General features: G+C 38.1%; 1 long non-coding RNA gene across 1 annotated transcript in view; it reads right to left on the bottom strand.

Annotated features, from left to right (window-relative positions):
* Positions 1-20,000, bottom strand: part of LOC118763533 — a 33,555-nt gene that overhangs the window by 6,468 nt on the left and 7,087 nt on the right. Inside the window, exon 2 of the long non-coding RNA XR_004999291.1 lies at positions 7,799-7,803. This is a non-coding gene — a long non-coding RNA (uncharacterized LOC118763533). The remainder of the gene's footprint in view (positions 1-7,798; positions 7,804-20,000) is intronic.

The following is a 20,000-nucleotide window of genomic DNA, read 5'->3' as shown; positions in this document are numbered from 1 at the left end:
AGGGTCCTTCTAAAGCGGTACGCCAGTTCACCTCCAGGGGTGGTGTCAACGAACATGACATTCTGGTATTTATGGCTATCATACCAAGAGTTGGCCTTCCCTATTTTCTTTTCTGTCCTTTCTATAGTGTTCCATGACTTGTTCCTATAGAGTGGGCAAATCCCATTCCTATCATTACATAATATATTATCAAATTTCTTAATGGCTCCTTTGTATACTCTGATCCTTTCTTTATGGCTGTAACCTGAGAACTGCATGCGGTGAATGAAATATTGTATGTGTCTCTTTAACTCTGTAGGCTCGCACATGCGTGACACATTTCTCATTATTCTGACGAGGTCTGCCATCAAAATATTGAATTTGGCATTGTCCGCAATGGCTGAGTTCCGGTGGATCAAGTATTTTGAGGCCATAGGTTTGGCATAGTATGAATGAAGGATTTGGGTTTTATTATTCACAATTTCTAGCCAGAGTTCGGTGTCTAGTACTGGTAGTCTATGGTTGGGGTGTTTAGTGGGGTAGTCTATTGTGACCTTAATACTCTGGTGGATGGAGTTAGCTATTTGCTGGATGCTCTCCATAGTATTAGTTTCTATTACTATATCAACAGGATTGAGTCACCCCAGAGGGCACGCACTAAACACTAGCTTCGTTCACAGTATTTCAGTTGAAAAAACTCTCCTCTCAGACCACGACATGGTACTCTGCAATTTTAATTCCCGACATATAAAAACCAAACCAACCAATCCCACTCCATGGCACCCATTTGACAACATAAACCTCCACAAAGCGGACTGGGGAACAATCAGAAAGGATCTGTCTTCCATCGACTGGTCTTTTACTCTCAATTCCCCTCATATTGAGACCGCGTGGCAGCACTTTGAAAACATTGTCACCTATACATGCTCTAAATACGCTCCAAAGAAATCTACTAACACAAACAGAAACCGGCTCCCTAAAAAGAAAAAAAACACTCATCAGGCGCATCAAAAGACTCAACAAAAAAATCAGCCAATTAAAATATTCCCACACACAACATCCACATTCAACAACAATGAAAAGGCTAGAGCTGGACAAACTTCATCTGCAGACCGACATGAAAACCTCCATTGAAAATCAAAGAGCTGTGGAGGAACAGTGGGTAATCAAAAACATAAAAACAGAACCCAAAAGTGTTCTATTCTTATGCAAATAAGCATAGAACCACTGTCTCCCCATTGGGCCATTGATTGATGATAACGGCATTCCCCAACACGATGCTAAAGAAATGGCAGAAATACTGCAGAAACAATACTGCTCTGTCTTTAGTGTTCCCACTGATATTGACGTAAGAGAAGCGAACGAAGTTGATTCCCAACATAAAATCTCAGACATAACCTTCACTGCCACTGACATCGTAGTAGCAATAAATGAGGTCAAATACTACTCTGCTGTAGGCCCTGATAGATTCCCCGCTAGTCTCCTGAAGGAATGTAGACACCAACTTGCAGTCCCTCTGACCGAAAATGTGAACTCCGTAATTTTTTTTTTTTTGCTTTAAGTGGGGGAGGGGTCCGTTACGTCTCCGCCATGTGCGTTGCCCCAGTATGGTCGCAGTCTAATAACTGCAGCATGTAAAAAAGTAAAAAATTTCTGGGGTCGATACGTTCAACTAAAAATCTTCAAGGCTGTACTCCAGTATGGCCACCGACTATTGACTGAAACAAGGGGGAAAAAAAAAACGAAAAATAACCGAAAAATATAACCGGGGGGTGTTTTGTCCACTTTCCCATTTTTAACTATGAGGGTTTTGTCCTAGGTGGGGTTTGTCCTACTCTCATGCAAAGGACTTGCTCCGTTATCCAGTTAAGATAGGAAATGTTTACTTTTTAGTATTCAATTTGTAATGCGCTATTTTGTTTTCAGATAAATCTTAACTTTGTGCTATAAGTTTCTTATTTTGAGAAATATTTGGTTTGTAATGTGCTGCTTATCGCATTAAATGCATATTGACTGCTTAAAACTATAAAATACGTGTTGTTTACTCGTTTTTTTTTTTTTTCCTTTTTGTCATTGAGGTGGTTGTGAAGTGTGCTAAAACAGGTAACTGGGCCTTAAATCACGCACCCCTACAATTTTTTTTGTTTTTGCATAATCGTATGAAGTCCCGTGTGTAGAATACAAATTCGCAAAAATTGTCTGGAAATTCCAAAAAATATATATAATTTTATGGGGGCTTTATATGGCGTTCATAAAGCCCTGATCCTAGTTATTTTCGTAGTTTTGCCACATTGTAAGAATTTTTTTTATGCATGACATAATATATTCATACTTTACCTGATATAATTCCCGTCAAATTAAATTTTACTTGACCCAAGGTGCTTCTGTGACAAACAGTTGTTATATGGTACACAAAAGGGAAAACAAGTGATTTTATTCCATTATGCATTTCTTCAATAAAAAAAATATTCCATTTATACATTTTTAACGTCTGAAAATGCATCTTTCTTTTCAAAATTCCAATTTTGTTTTTCACACTTGCACTTGTGGCGTTTTGCATATTCTTCATTACTCTTTTACCTGTTTCAGTCATTTGACTGTGGCCATGCTGGAGCACCGCCTTTAGTCGAGCAAATCGACCCAAAGACTTATTCTTTGTTAAGCCTAGTACTTATTCTATCGATCTCTTTTGCCGAACCGCTAAGTTACGGGGACGTAAACACACCACCATCGGTTGTCAAGCGATGTTGAGGGAGAAACACAGACACACAAACGTATACACACACATACATACATACATATATATATATATATATATATATATATATATATATATATATATACGAGGGGTGTTCAATAAGTAATGCCCCTGACCCACTTTTTCAGCATAGGAACAACCCAGGGTTACGCATTTCTCCCATCGTTTGATGCAGCTCTGGAGACCGTTTTCGTAGAAGACCCCAGCTTAGTCTTCCAACCACGACGTGACTTCAGAAATCAAGGCTGCATCATCTGGGAAACGCTTTCCTTTCAAAAACAACTTCATGGCTGGGAAGAGGTGAAAATCAGAGGGTGCAAGGTCAGGAGAGTAGGGGGATGGGGGAAGAGTTCATAGCTGCACGCCTGTGCTTCTGATCTGGAGAGACGCGAATTGTGGACCGGAGCATTGTCCTGCAGGAGGAGGATGCCTTTGCTGATCTTGCCCCGCCTCTTGGTTTTGATAGCTTCTCTTAATTTCCTCAAAAGTGAAGCATGATAGGCTCCTGTAATTGTGGTACCCTTTGCCAAGAAATCTGTCATCACTACTCCGTCCTGGTCCCAGAAGACTGTGAGCATGACCTTGCCAGCGGAAAGCTGCACCCTTGCCTACTTTGGAGGAGGTGAGTCACGGTGCTTCCACTGCGTTGACTGGGCTTTGGTCTCTGGATCATAGTGATGGACCCTGGTCTCATCCTGTGTAATCAGTCTTTTGAAAAATTTTGACACATCTTCTTGGCACATCCCTAAATTCATCCTCGAGCACTCGACGCGTTTTTGCTTCTGGAAAAGTGTGAGCAACCTGGGAATCCATCTGGCAGACACCTTTTGCATATGCAAATGGTCATGAATGATAGTTTCCATAGACCCGGTACTAATCTTGACCTCATGGGCTATTTGGCGAATAATTATGCGTCGATCTTCCAAAATGGCAGCCTCAACTTGACGGACAGATGTCTCATCAATGGAAGAAGCGGTGCGACCAGATCTGGGAGCTGTTTCCACAGAGTTCCGACCATGTTTGAATTCACGATGCCAGCGTTTTACAAGGTCATATGATGGGGCATCATCACCATAAGTTACTTTCATTTCATCAAAAGTCTCCTGTGGTGTGCGTCATTTCAAATACAAAAACCGGATCACTGCTCGACACTCAACAGGCTCCATTTCCCACTTGACTCATTTCAAACACTTGTAAATCACAAACCACAATTAGTTCGGAGCTGTAATTTGCCACTTAATCTATAGAGATATAAATAATTGCACATGCAAAATTTCAGATCAAATAACGGCAAGTGGGTCAGAGGCATTACTTATTGAACGCCCCTTGTATATATATATACGACGACCTTTCTTTCATTTTCCGTCTACCAATCCACTCACAAGGCTTTGGTCGGCCCGAGGCTATAGTAGAAGACACTTGCTCAAGGTGCCACGCAGTGGGACTGAACCCGGAACCATGTGGCTCGTAAGCAAGCTACTTACCACACAGCCACTCTTGTGAGAATACAAGAAAGGAGAGAAGAGAGGATTTTTTTTTCTTTTTTTTTGTAAATAACAATGGAAATGTTTCAGAATGTAAAATACAATAAAATATTTGCAAGCTAGTAACGAAAAAAAAAACGAGAAATCAGAAATTACTCATTTTGCCCCAGTTTGCTATTTTGTCTGAAGAAAATGGTTAGATCTAACAAAATAACATTTTTTAACAAATATGCAATAATTTCAAAGCCAAAAAAAAAATTGCTTTTAGCAGTTGAGAGACGTAATTTCATAATTAAAACAAAAATCAAAATCTAAATTTTGGAACATATTTTGTATTTACCTGTTAGGAAGATTTCGAAGACTTACTGAAATAACAAAGCTTAGCAGTGCTAATGTGTGTGTGGTGTGTGTGTGTGTGTGTGTGTGTGTGTGTGTGTGTGGTGTGTGTGTGTGTGTGCCCCTTTGTCTTGAAACGGTCAGTTTGAGGTCATTATTGTTTCAGTCACATTGGAAACAGGAATTCAACTAGACAATAAAACATATTTTTCAGTCTATTTCTCTATATACATAAATTCATGTGGAAGCACAATGGCCCAGTGGTTATGGCAGTGGACTCGCGGTTGTAGGATCGCGGTTTCGATTCCCAGACCGGACGTTGTGAGTGTTTATTGAGCGAAAACACCTAAGGCTCCACGAGGATCCAGCAGGGCGTGGTAGCGATCCCTGCGGCACTCTTTCGCCACAACTTTCTCTCACTCTTTCTTCTGTTGGCCACCTCGCTGCTAAGCGAGGTGGCATCATTTGCATGGACAGCGATATATATATATATATATATATATGAACTTTTTTAATGAGATAAAAAAAACCAGGCCTGTATAGATATTAGAGCATTTATAGATAGAAGGTCTTACAGCTGTTTCTAGAATATTAATTAATAATAATATGCCTTCATTGGAGACGGTGTGAGAGGAAAAGTTAAGTCATAGTTAGTTTCGATGTGATATATATATATATACAACATTCAGCCAGCTACAGAGAAACTATAATAGTTTGAGACGAGACAAGATGAAATTTTGAGGATTGTATTAATTACATTTACCCAGATATCGGTATAACGAATCTCGATATAATCTAGTGGTAGATCTCTTTCAGTATTGGAATATATACTTCGAAAAGAAACTGATCAGATCGATCTCTCTTGTTTGTCCTTGTGTATTTACTATTACTTAGGTAACAGCCAGAATGAAAGATAAATTTCACTTTCAATATTTGATCGCAAAACTCAGTAGGATTAAATTAAGTATTTAGCTGTGTAAGTTTTAAAGTGTCTCTTCCATAAGTGTTTGAAGTGTCAATTAGTTTTAAGCGATCGATAGAAGATATCAATCATTAGTGTAACCATAAACATTATGTTTTTGCTTCCTTTTTTAAAAAAAAAATAGTAAAATAATAGCCTCCACTTTGCTTTTAAAAAGTGACAGCTGTGCGTGCGCGATCGCCTGTGTCAGAGTGATTGCATGTGGCAGTGTGCATCTATGAACTAACATGTTCTTTGGTGTGTGCGTGTGTGCGAGCGTGCACCTGTATGTACTTCTGTATATTTATAAAAACAATATATAAACTACTTGAATGGACCATAAGCAAAACTTGACTTAAACAGGATTCAAATAATCTTATCAGGTGGTGCTATTAAGTTAGACATGGCCTGGACCAATCATTGGTCGAAACACATCTAAGTTTATCTAAGTTTATATATATATATACCATCCTGTCGTAGCTGGAGTCGATTATCTCATTTATAATTATGGAGCACGTTACAAAATGAAAATAAGTATAGAAATAAAATCAGAGATCCACTTGTTTACCAAACTTTAGCTGTAGGATAACATATGATATACAATAAAAAAAATATTATAATAAATGTAGCGAAGAATTTCCTTTTCTTTGTTGTATTTTGAAATGATCATTTTTTTTTTTTTTCAAAATAAAGACGCGCACTATATATTCGGTCTTCACTCGTTTGTTACCGTTCTTATTTCATCTCATGTCCATTGTCCGGAAATCTTTCGTCACACATCTGTGATTTCTTCAGCGACACTTTCTGTCCTTGTGTGTGCTCCTGCCCCGCTTAGTCATGGGCTACCTAGCAAGAGATAAAGGATATAAAGCTTGAGATCAGTGCAGACAACCTTCGAATGTCACAGTCTCTCTTAGACAGCACTTGCCAAGCAACAGCAGCAAAAAATAAATACATCAACTTATTGCTGAAAAGTGAAGAAAACAATACCTTACATGTTGGAAGTAAGCTCCCCAGGAAGTTCTCTCTTCCTGATGACCTCTCATACAACCCCAAATCATCCGGACAAGCATATCTCAAAGAAGACCTGCAAGCGAAACGCTCAGGTGATTAAAAACAGTGTGATAAAAAACTAGCCCAAGAACCAGAAAATATATACACTATCCATATGGTATATTGTTAGCTGACATTTTAAATTTAGTTGCGTGTCTGCGGGAACTCAAGAGTTCGCGTCTTTGATTTAATGAGTTTTTGTCCTCTTGTTATGTTTCTGCTACTTTTAAATCAAGCATATTACTCTACCTCTGGTATTTGAGTACTCTTTTTTCCACCTTCATTCACATTTATGTGCTTATTCCGGTATATGTCCCGGTGATTAGGGCAGCGGACTCGCGGTCGTAGGATCGCGGTTTCGATTCCCAGACCGGGCGTTGTGTGTGTTTATTGAGCGAAAACACCTAAAAGCTCCACGAGGCTCCGGCAGGGGGTGGTGACGATCCCCGCTGTACTCTTTCGCCACAACTTTCTCTCACTCTTTCTTCTGTTGGCCTGCTCGCTTAGCCAGCGGGGTGGCGTCATTTGACGGCTAAAACAAAAACAATATATACATATGCATGTATATATATGCATACATATACATGTATACATGTCTATATATATGTATGTACACATATACATGTGTATAAGTATATGTATAGATATGCATGTATATATATATATATATATATATATATATATATATATATATATATATATATATATATATATATACATATACATATACATATACATATGCGTATGTATATATATATATATATATATATATGCATATATATATACATGTATATATATATATATGTGTATATATGTATATATATATAAACGCATAAAAAGCATACACACACACATTTTGAGTTATACACACACACACACACACATATATATATACATATATATATATGGCCAGATAAGCGAAGAGATGGTGTTGTGGATTTCCACTTCGGCATCTGAAACTCAGAGTTTTATCTTGACTATTGAATAATTGTAACATATTATTTTATAGATAAATTTCCTCTATTTACATAATATTGAGGTCTCTTTCTTTCTTTTGTTATCTTACCGTTTTTACCAATATATATATATATATATATATATATATATATATATATATATATATATATATGTAGTCCCGGGTTGATTCGGGGTTAACCACAGTAAATAAGGTACTCAATACATAGCAGAGTAAAATTAATTTATTATATAGAGGAGCTTCTACAGGACTAGAACTGTTTCATTCAAGAGAAATCTTCAGGAAGCTAGTTAACAAGAATTGTATTGGCATTTATACATTTAGGCAGGTTTAACGGGGTGTTGGTCCCCCACCAACACCCCGTTAAACCTGCCTAAATGTATAAATGCCAATACAATTCTTGTTAACTAGCTTCCTGAAGATTTCTCTTGAATGAAACAGTTCTAGTCCTGTAGAAGCTCCTTCTATATAATAAATATATATATTATATATATATATATATATATATATATATAACTGAAAATGTGTGTGTATATGCTTTTTATGCGTTTCCACATTTTTTATCCGATTTTCATGAAATTTTTTATTAAATGGCAAATTTACTTAGGCATGTCACTGCTGCATTACCAATGCCTAGCGATACTCCCTTCTAGGAGAAAAATCGATAAAACTGAACCATAGAACTGAACCATACACTCCGACAAAGCCACATTTTACACTGAACGACCACAAACCTAACTTTCAACGTAAACCATCTATTCGGTTAATATGTCATACAAAATCAAAACTCTGCAAAAATCCGGTAGCACCACCTGGCAAAGTCATTCAAATCAGGAATTGGACAACGTCGCCCACTCGAGGAGTGTTATTTACGGAGACATATCCGGGTGTAGGAGGTTTATCCGGGATTTTTTGTAGGAACTTGTCCAAAGACTTCTTGAACTTTTATGGGGTCTGTTTCTGCTTTAATGTGTTTTGGTTTAATGTTAAAGAGAGCGGGGCCAATTGAGGTGAAATAATTGTGCCGTATTGTTGTCATGTGATGCGAGTATGACTCATGTTGTGAGCGGATAGCACAGGGTCCAAGTCTTGGGTGTACTTTAAAGGCGATGCCAACATCATTTGCGTAATGCTGATGGAATATTAACCACATCATGCAGATGGTGTAGAGCTCCCGGCTACTTTGGAGAGAATAAAACTTGAGCTTTTCTAGTCGACCTCAATTGTCAAGGCCTGTCGTGCCATCTGTCTTTTTTTGTAATTGACCTTTGAGGTGCTTCACTTTTCATGATACTTTGTATTGTGTGGGGAGACGACAGTGGACAACAGTATTCAAGGTGGGGTTGGGCAAAAGTGGAGAAGAGAAGGATAATGGTGTGGATGTCTCTCGACTGGAAAGTTCTGAGAATCCAGGAATACATTCTACGCGCTATGTCAACTTTGCTGCTTATATGAACGGCCCAGCTTAAGTTGGTGTCCACAATTACTCTCAAATCGTTGATGTTGTTGGATGCCATGAGAGTTTCACCTGAAGGAAGGGAGTATGGGAGTTTCAGGGTGTCCTCTTTTGGATTAACTCAAATTTGTCCTCGTTGAGCAGCATATTATTCTTTTCCGCCCACTGGCTGACAGCCAGTAGATCTGACTGAAGGCATGCTCGGTCACCCACCTCATTGATGACCTTCTGGAGCTTGGAATCATCTGCAAAGATTCTTATGTTGCTGTGCTTGATGATGTCAGTGATGTCATTGATGTGGATGATGAAAAGAAGTGGGCCCAACACAGTGTCTTATGAAACACCACTTCTGACTTGGACTGGGCTTGATTTTATCCCTTCCACTACAACATGTTGGATTCTGTCTGTCAGGAAACACTTGATCCATTGCAGTAACTTTCCAGAAATATCAATATAGGATAGTTTTTTTTTCAAGAGGATCTTATGAATCACCCTGTCAAAGGTTTGCTGAAATCAAGGTAGATGTCATCAGTATTCGAGCCCTCTCCTAAAGCTCTCAAAATGTCATCAAAGTGATGCAGAAGCTGCGTTAGGCAGCTTCTTCCATTACGGGACCCATGTTGGTTGGGGTTCAGCAGTCTGTTGCTTTCAATGAAGTGGATTATCTGTGATCTCACCACCCTCTCAAACACCCTGATGTTATGAGAGATGAGCGAGATCGGCCGGTAGGTAGTTCACTGTACTAGACGTGTTTACCTTTTTGAAAACTGGGACAACAGACTAGAACAGAAGGTTCTCAGGAATCTAAACCAGCATCCAGTGAGTTCCTCCACAGATTAGCAAGAGGTGATGCAAGTTGGTGTCGGCAAACCTTCAGGGTCCAAGCAGGGAACCTATCAGGGCCTACTGCTGAATTGTGTTTAATTCCGTTTATTGCCGCTAAGACATCAGGGGCGCCAAACGTTATGTTCGATATAGTGTGTTAAGGATTAACATCACTAATACAGTCCAGATCGACCATATCAGGATTGCTAAAAACAGAGTAATAATGTTTCTACAGTATCTCACTTATGGTTTTGGCATTATCTTGGAGATTGCTATTTTCGTCAATTAGAGGGCCAACAATGGAGACAGTGACCTTGTGTTTTTTCGCGGAAGAGAAGAACACTTTGGGGTTGATTTTGATTTTCTCAATGGTCCATTTCTCTTCAGCTGTTCTTTGGTTATTGATGATGGTCTTCATGCATTGTTGGAGGTTATATTTTTTGATTCGATCAGGGTGATAGCCGTTGAATTTATGCGTGGCTGTTGGCAGTATTTTAGTTCGTTAATTTTTGGGGTTTGTTCTTTTTTATTTTTCTGATAATCGTTTCTCTGTCTTGAGGAATTCTGCACTTAGTTTTCTTCACGGGACTTGGTGGGATGTATTTAGCACATATGTTTGTGACAGTGTCTACAAAGATCTGCCAAGATATTTTGATGCCGAAGGAGGTGTGTGCATGTGTGAAAGACCAGTCAACATATGGTAGATCACTTATGATTGCGTCCCAGTCGGCACCATAGAAATCCATGGAATCAAAGAGAGATTACGAGGGTCAGCTTTCGGCTGGTGGAATCTCAGGTCACAGAGAATCATGTCATGGTCTGAAAGGAGGGTTTTTTTCCCACTGAAATAGTGTGTATTGTGTTAGTGTGGTTACTAAACACAAGGTCTAAAATGTTCTGATATCTTGTTGGTGCAAGTACAAGTTGGGACAAGAAAAACTCATTCATAAAGTCGAGAACTGACTGTAATGCTTCTTTGTCAGCCCTTGAGTTAGGAGTGCCTGATTTCAAACCAATCAACACATGGTAGATTAAAATCTCCTATCATAATTATGTTCTTAGAATGGCACTGGTGAATAAAGCACTTAATACTGTTGAGGCATTCATTAAAGCGCAGTATGGGTTTGTAAGGTGGCCTATACAGCCCAACTACTATCAAGTCATTGGTTTTGTTGTGCACGGTTACTGATTCACAGTAGCCACTGGAGAATGTCATATTTCCATCTGCCGAAAAGCAATCATGCAGGAAAATGGCAGTTCCGCCTTTCCTTCTGTCGACTCGATCCGCGCGGATGGTTTTTTAAAATTCCTCACTTTCACCTCGGCTTCCAAGTAGGAGTTGTCAAGATGGGTCTCGGTAAGAATGAAGAAAGGGATCTAGTGTGGATAGTTACCAACCCAATCATCAATGAATTGGATCTTTCATTTTTGTGCATTGATGGAGGGACTGACACCTTGTGCATTGAGTAGAAATGTGCAGGCTGGCGTAGTGGCAGGTTTTGACTGTTGCAGAGGGCTTTTTTTTCTGATTGTGTATTAATGACAGCAATGTGGGAGTGGGAATGCACTAGGATAATAGCATAGGATGGTATTGAGTGATGACTGAAAGGTTTTTTTGTATCTTTTTTGTGAAGTTTAACCTGGCTAAAAAAGAATTTTCCTGCTTAGGGAGCGGTTTTTGACTGGAGGTGTGGTGGCACTGTTGGATAGGGTTGTCGTTTCGGCTTTTGTTGTCGTTGTTTTTGTGTCTTCGTGAAAAGACTGGACCAGCATCACTGCGGTCGGCAGTGTTTTTACTGTGGTTTGTGTGTTGGCTTGGAGCCCCATTTCTGTTAGTGCGTCGGGTCCCTGGAAGATGAGTGAAGGGACAGTCACGCAACAGGCATAGTTTCTCGTGTTGGGATTCCGCGTTATGCATGTTTTAACATTCAATTTACAACTTGGTGGTGTTATTGATGTTATTGTTGCATGCGTGTTTTGGCCTTGGCTGGTAGTGTTTGTTTGGATCGTGGGTCCAGTGCCAGGCAGATAAGTAAAGATGCAGTCACTACGTGTGCAGAACCTGCAACGTAGGGAATAACGGCATATTTTGGGGTTTCTTGTTAATGTCGTGGGGGACATATTTCGTTTCATAAATTATTTTTTTGTAGGTTTTTTATAATACAGTAGGAGTGAGGTGGCGGTGTGGGAGAAGAAAGCTGTGGTTTATTTCTAGTATGTGAGGTGGTAGAAGACAGTGATGGCAACGGTGGTGATGACGATGAGGATGACGACGATGATAATTGTGGTGGTGTGAGAGTAAATCAGCTATTATACAAGTATTAAGGAGTGGCTCTTCCTATTGTTGTTGTTGCAGCTGTTGTTGTTTGTTGTCGTTTTGCTTCTTACCGTTCATGGATTTCTAGCTGCTGCTGCTGCAGCTGTTGTTGTTGTTGTTGTTGTTGTTGTTACTGTGCCTGACCAATATTTAAAGAGAAAATATATCGAAGTTTTCCAAAATGACCCTGAATTAGGTTGAAAGAAACCAGGATGTTTTAGTTTGCTGTGAATTTACATAACAGAGCGCGTGATGAGCATTTGCGGTGTTTTTTTTTTTTTTGTTTTTTTTCGGCAATCTCATTTAGATACGAAGTGTATGTTTTCTATTTGGAAGAGAGAAAACCTTGTGCTTGCTAGGAAGTCAATTTCATTATCAAACCAATTTCGTTTGTTGTAAGTCTGCCGGTCAGTCGCCATGGTTTCCTTTTCCTCTTGGAGTGGGCTGTGTGGTAAGTAGCTTGCTTACAAACAGCATGGTTCCGGGTTCAGTCCCACTGCGTGGCACCTTAGGCAAGTGTCTTCTACTATAGCCTCGAGCCGACCAAAGCCTTGTGAGTGGATTTGGTAGACGGAAACTGAAAGAAGCCCGTCGTATATATATATATATATGTGTGTGTGTGTGTGTGTGTGTTTGTGTATGTGTGTGTGTGTGTGTGCGTGTATGTGTGCGTGTGTGTCTGTATTTGTCCCCAACATCGCTTCACAAGCGATGCTGGTGCGTTTACGACCCCGTAACTTAGTGGTTCGGCAAAAGAGACCGATAGAATAAGTACTAGGCTTACAAAGAATAAGTCCTGGAGTCGATTTGCTCGACTAAAGGTGGTGCTCCAGCATGGCCACAGTCAAACGACTTAAACAAGTAAAAGAGTAAAAGAGTCGTGGTTTTGTTTTGTTTCAGATATATGTATATATTCTTTCTGGATCTTTGTGGTTTTCGTCACTGTTTACAAGTGTCTTCAAAAAAATCCCTTTAATGTATCATATAGATGTAATTTTTGACGCCGAATCTGAATTTGTTATTCATTTTCCCAGAAAAATTTTGCAAAAATGTAACACGTTTTCAAAGTTTGATCAGTTTTAGAATTTTTAGCCAATCAGAAAACAGCGCGTCCCAGCCTCTTTTATCAACAGGGTGGGGCGTGTCAAAACATTAAACTAGCTACGCGAGTAAATTAAATATTTAAAAGCTACGAACAAAAAAACCAGCAGGGGTTGCTAGAAATTATAGTCAAAACATTAAAATATGCACAAGTAAAGTTAATATTTCGCGAGCATATTAAATATTTAAAAGCTACGAACAAGCCAACAGGAGTTGTTAGAAATAACAGTCAAAACACTGTTTAAAACAGACATTTATTAGTTTAAAAATTTCAAAAACGAAAGTTTGCAATACACTTTAGGATTTTATAAAATAAATTATCTTTCTCGTATCTCTTTCTCCACATAAATTCTCAACTATAAGAGTTAACCATGCCCAGGTAGTTTCAATTTGTTGAATGTGAGTCCCATCAGTTATGAAAACAAACAGTTATAGAAATAGTGGTGGTTACACTCCTTGTGCGCATGCGCAGCATCTTTAGTTACTACGGAAAAAGAGTTCTTCGCAATCAGCTATGGAACACGCAGTGCTTCTTTGCTTTAGTTAATACTAGCAGTATCGCCCGGCGTTGCTCGGATTTGTAAGGGAAATAACTATATAAGCATTTTTAGAGAGTTATATTCAAAAAATAGCAACAAAAAAATGCATTAAAAATGGAAAAAAAATTATGGTAATTTTTTTTTTAAATCGTTGACTCATCGTAGACATTTTTAGAGAGTTACTTCCCTTATATAATAGCGAAAAAATGCATTAAAATGGAAAAAAAAATGATGGTAAATTATTTTTAAAATCGTAGACTCATCGTAGACGCGCGCTAATACCCAGAAGGGCTCGATATGAATCACGACTATAAGATACCCGCTTTTGGTTAAACTGCACCGCAAAATGTGGGAGTAGTTAGGAATCTAAATCGTAGGAGACAGACACTCAACTTGACTTTTATATATAAAGATAGAAAGAGACTTTCTCACCACGGTAAGGCCTAAAATACTCATTTCTGATTGGCTAAAATACCGAAATTTTGCAAATTTTAATTATGAATTTATATGAAAAATGAATTTCCTTTTCATAATTAGTATACAAAACTTAATCCATTTACGAAATTTGAAAACAATGGAGCAAAATTGTAAACAGTGACGAAAACCACAAAGATCTTTATTTCCTATGTGAATGAGACTGATTATTTGAAAATACCAAAGAAGTGTATATATACTGCGACCAGTATTTTCAAGTTCTTTTTCTAGGTCTTCAACAACTCTTGAAACTTGATTTGTCTCCTTCCCTTTTACTGGGTCTTTTCTAGTGTAGATTCGCATTTTCCAGATATAAGATGTTTCATTGTCACATATTGGCCAAATTCTAATTCCATATTCCCTGGTTTTGAAGGAATATATACCCGGAATGGGCAGCGCCCTCTGAATGAAACTAATTGTTCAACTGTCATGCATGAACTTGGAACATATCCATCTTGCAAATTCTGATTCCATATTTCAAATACTTCTCTTATGGACTCCAATTCATCATCACTAGTATCGTTAAAAAAGCAATACTTGTAAAGTCTGTTGAAATCTTCCTTGGCTCATAACTTTGTTGAATATTGGGTGGCCATCTTCTTGACTCTCCTTCTTGACTTGAGTAAGAGGATTAGAATGCCAAACTTCTCGTCTGTCTCCAGAAATATATTGCTCATTCATAATTGGTTTTTAGTATCTTCATCATCTGACACAGAAACTGTCCAAGCCACAATCACTTTCACCATCATCTTCAGAGAAATAGAAGGAATCACTACTATCTTCTTCCCATCCTTCATCTAATTCCAATAACTTTTTCAAAATTTGGTCTTCACTCAAGTTTTCACGTCTAGGTATATTGGAAAGCACAACTGAACTATATGAAAGTTGATAGCAGACCAAAGGCAAATATTGCTCTCTCACATATTTATACTCTCCTGAAAGATGATGCAATATAGAAATATTGCATCACCCTATAACCTAGCAGATTGAAGGAGATGAAATACCACACAAATTTATAGGAATATTTTCATAATTTTTCCTATGTTATCTAAAATTCAGCAAATAAATTGCGTACAATTTTATCTACTTTATATCTGATAAAATATCTAGGAAAACAATATTTGATACTGCTTTTATTCTGTTTAGAATGACAAGAGTAGTATCTGAATTTAATGCGAAGGTCCAATGGACCCATACGGTAATTAATGTATAAAGTGAAATTTTCTAGCTTTTATGAGCATACAGAAAATTTCCCATTGACAAGAAAAAATAAGAGTCACGAGAAATCAGCAGAATCAAATAATATAAACAGTAGGAAAAAGCAGCTGAAGAAAATGAAATGGGTCCATTGGACCAGGAAGATAGCCATTCCAGCAGATTAAGAAGTTGTAGAGAAAACTTTATGTTGAGTTTTTAGATTTTGTCGAGTTTCGGTAATTTCATACCATGTGCCATTTTTCCATGACCTTCTTTCATTTGCCCTAGATATTTTTAATTTTTGTTGCATTTCTGATTTCTTTTATGTCTAAGGATAGATAGTGATGTATATGGAGTCTTTTTCCAAATGCAATTATGGAGAAGTATAGATGCAAATTTACCTTATTTCGTATACTCATTTTGCCACACTTAAGCTTGTTTTTTGTATGCTAAAAGTGAACAGAGATAAATTTCTGAAATAATTTTCTAAATGAGTAATATTATTTCTTACGCATTTACAAGTCATTTGCTTAGCTGATATAGTTTTTGTAAGGTAGTGGACACTAATCAATTTTTCCCTTTTTCAGAGTCATAAATGAAGTAAATATTATTCATTGTGCCCCATGGCACCTTCTTATACTAATGTTAATTGATAAAATAAAATGGAAAAACAAATAATCTGGACTGTGAAACACGATATAGACGCTTGATGTGAAAATGAATAACTCTTAAATAATAGACGTCTACGTTTTCTTTTTTTTCTTTTTTATTTTAGTTTAATACTGCTCAGAAAAATAGGCGGTCACAGCTGGCAAGGGAAATTACAATGATATAAATCAACAAAGCAAAAATGATTGAGAAATATTTTATGACTTGGTGGTGGGATTGATGGAGCCTGTGAATAACGTAGAGAGTGGAGGCGCAGTGGCCCAGTAGTTAGGGCAGCCGACTTGCGGTCGTAGGATTGCGGTTTCGATTCCCAGACCGGGCGTTGTGAGTATTTATTGAGTGAAAACATCTAAAGCTCCACGAGGCTCCGACAGGGGGTGGTAGCGAACCCTGCTGTACTCTTTCACCATAACTTTCTCTCACTTTAATCAGAGAACGGGAATTCGCATGCTTGCAGTGGTTAGCGCTTGAAATGGATACAGGGGCTGTAAGGCTAAAGGCCTTAGTGGGTGCGAAACCGCTCGTCTCTATATGACCGGTCATAGACTCGATTATTTTTAATATATTACTGCTCTATTCTTCAGGTTGTGCTTCTTTTTCGGATTTACATATGACAATATATATATATATATATATATATATATACATGTTGTCATATGTAAATCCGAAATATAGAGACGAATGGTTTCGCACCCACTAAGGCTTTAGCCTTACAGCCCCTGTATCCATTTCAAGCGCTACTCACTGCAAGCATGGGATTTCTCGTTCTCTGATTAAGCCGGAGAAAGCCCGTACGACCCAAAAGCTGCTCAAGGAATAAACCCCTTTTGTCAAAAATGTTCAAAGTAAACTGTGTTCTGCGTGAGACATTTAATACCATGGATTTCTATGATGCCGACTGAGACGCAATCATAAGCGATCTATCATATGTTGACTGGTCTTTCACACATGCACACACCTTCTCCGGCATCAAAATATCTTGGCAGATCTTTGTAGACACCGTCACAAACATATGTGCTAAACACATCCCACCAAGACCTGTGAAGAAAACTAAGCGCAGAATTCCTCAAGACAGAAACACGATTATCAAAAAAAAAAATAATAAAAAGAACAAACAATAAGTTAACAAACTAAAATACTGCCAACAGCCACGCATAAATTCGACGGCTATCACCCTGATCGAATCAAAAAAATATAATCTCCAACAATGCATGAAGACCATCATCAATAACCAAAGAACAGCTGAGGAGAAATGGACCATTGAGAAAATCAAAATCAACCCCAAAGTGTTCTTCTCTTCCGCGAAAAAACACAAGGTCACTGTCTCCATTGTTGGCCCTCTAATTGACGAAAATAGCAATCTCCAAGATAATGCCAAAACCATAAGTGAGACACTGCAGAAACATTACTACTCTGTTTTTAGCAATCCTGATTTAGGTTTTCATTCAACTTATGGAATGGATGGATCTTATTAGTGACTAGATTAAGTTTCAAATTATTCTGTACGGGGATCAAGTTATGACTAATATTATTAAGGAGACACTTAAAATAGTAAAAATGGTTTTTAAAACGGACAATAGTTATTCAGATATATTTTCCAACAAAACTGTAAAAGTGGGATACTCAACACAGAGAAATGTAGGCAATATTATTTCCTCTATAAATAATGAGAAGTTAAATAATTATTATTATAGCATAAAAGATAATAGCTCTAGCCATAATATGACCGATAGTGATAGAAGACTTAATCAACATATAGAAAAATGTTCATGTCGTAATAAGACTAAATGTAAGCTCCCTAATAATTGCACAATAGATAATGTATAGTTTAATCTTATATCGCACATTCTGTATTTGACATATACTTGATTTTACATGATTGATATATATACTGATTCATATTTATAATGTATAATTTATAAATTTTTATTCTTAATATTACAAAGTATAATTTTTATTCTTAATTTCTAATTCGTAATTTTTAATCTTTAATGCTTAATTGTATTGCTTATTTTAAAGGGATGTAAAATTAGATATGATGATGGAATAATTGTAAATCTGATGATTGCATATATGTATTTATATATGTATATCTATGTATATATATAGGTATACAGTTGTGTTTATGTATATATATTGTAATCTTCCAATACTGAAACACGTGTAGTTCCTTCCTATTTAATAAATATAAGTATTAACTAAAGTATGTTATAATTAATGAAGTACATTATATAGCTGGCAATTTAGGTTATATCCTTTAAGTGTTATTTTGTGATGTGCAAACTGATACCATGAGTTTACTGTCAGATATACCCATTAGGTTATTTTTGTATTATCTGAAATAGAACACCCACTTATCGATTAATCCCCCAAAATTGTATATATATATATATATATAACGTGTGTGTACATACGTATGTGTTTGTGTGTAAAAGATACCATTCATAGTTGAACTTCCAGGAGTTGAAGCAGGTTATTGGCCCTCCACTGTGATCAGAGAAACTGATAGGAGTAAAATTGTAACTATCTTGTGTCCTGGTTGCTAAAACGTTTCGTGGACTATGATATGTCGAATGCTGCACGAGATCATGTTTTTAGCTCCATTAAACTCGTTTTATGTTAATGACACTTGTACACTTAATGAGATCTAAACATGTCTGTGTGTATGTTTACATACATACATATGCACATAAGTAAATACACACACGCACGCACACACACACACACACACACACACACATATACACATATATATACATATATTTTTTTTTTGTTTTTTTTGTTTTTTTTTGTGGACACACCACCCACACACACACACCCACCTACCTCCCACACGCACACACCCACCCACCTACCTCCCACACACACCTACCCACCTACCTCCCACACGCCTGTTCACACACACACATACGTAGACCCATCTACGTACATACATTCCCACATTTAATCACACACACTTACAGACATACTAGCACACACTAACATACAACCAACATGCACATACACACACACATACATACATACGCACACACATACATACTACACACACACACACACACAGACATACATACATACACACATACACACACACATACATACGCACATACATACACACACACTCACACACACACACCGCACGTACATACTTCACACACACACACATGCACACATACATGTAGGCACATACATACATACATACCCACACATGCACACCCTTACACTGAATGCACACACACATACACCTTTTTGCATCCAGGCAGCCCCCCCCCCCTCTTTTCTGCTTTCCGGTTTTGGCTGATGGAACCTCGGTTCCCGCGTAGCGGGGCGTTCGAGGGCCTTTGCGCTCGCGCGCCTTGGCGCGCGCTGGGGGCTTGGTCGGCCTCTTGGGCTTGCGTTGTACTGCTTGTGCGTTGTGTGCGTGAGCGCGCTTCGTGTGTGTGGGCCTGCTTCGGATGTGCGCGTGCGTATGTATGCATACATACCCACACACTCGCATGCATCCCTACCCACATACATACACGCACACCTACTCACACACACACATACACACACACACACATACCTGCACACACACACACACATACATACATACACATACATACCTACTTCAGACATACACACACACAGACATACACCCATACACTCACACTCACACGCATACACACACACACATACACACGCACACGTACACATACACACACACATACATACATACATTACACTTGTATACACACACACTTACATTCATACACACACACACCTACACAGCCATACCCTCACTCAGACACACACATCTACCTACACACACACACAAACACACACAGACACACACCCATACATACATACATCTACACACACACGCCTACACACATACA

The sequence above is a fragment of the Octopus sinensis genome, linkage group LG5 (genome assembly GCF_006345805.1).
Source record: "Octopus sinensis linkage group LG5, ASM634580v1, whole genome shotgun sequence".
Lineage (NCBI taxonomy): Eukaryota > Metazoa > Mollusca > Cephalopoda > Octopoda > Octopodidae > Octopus > Octopus sinensis.
Note: the sequence above shows the minus strand (reverse complement) of the source record. Positions and strands in the feature narration are given on the sequence as shown.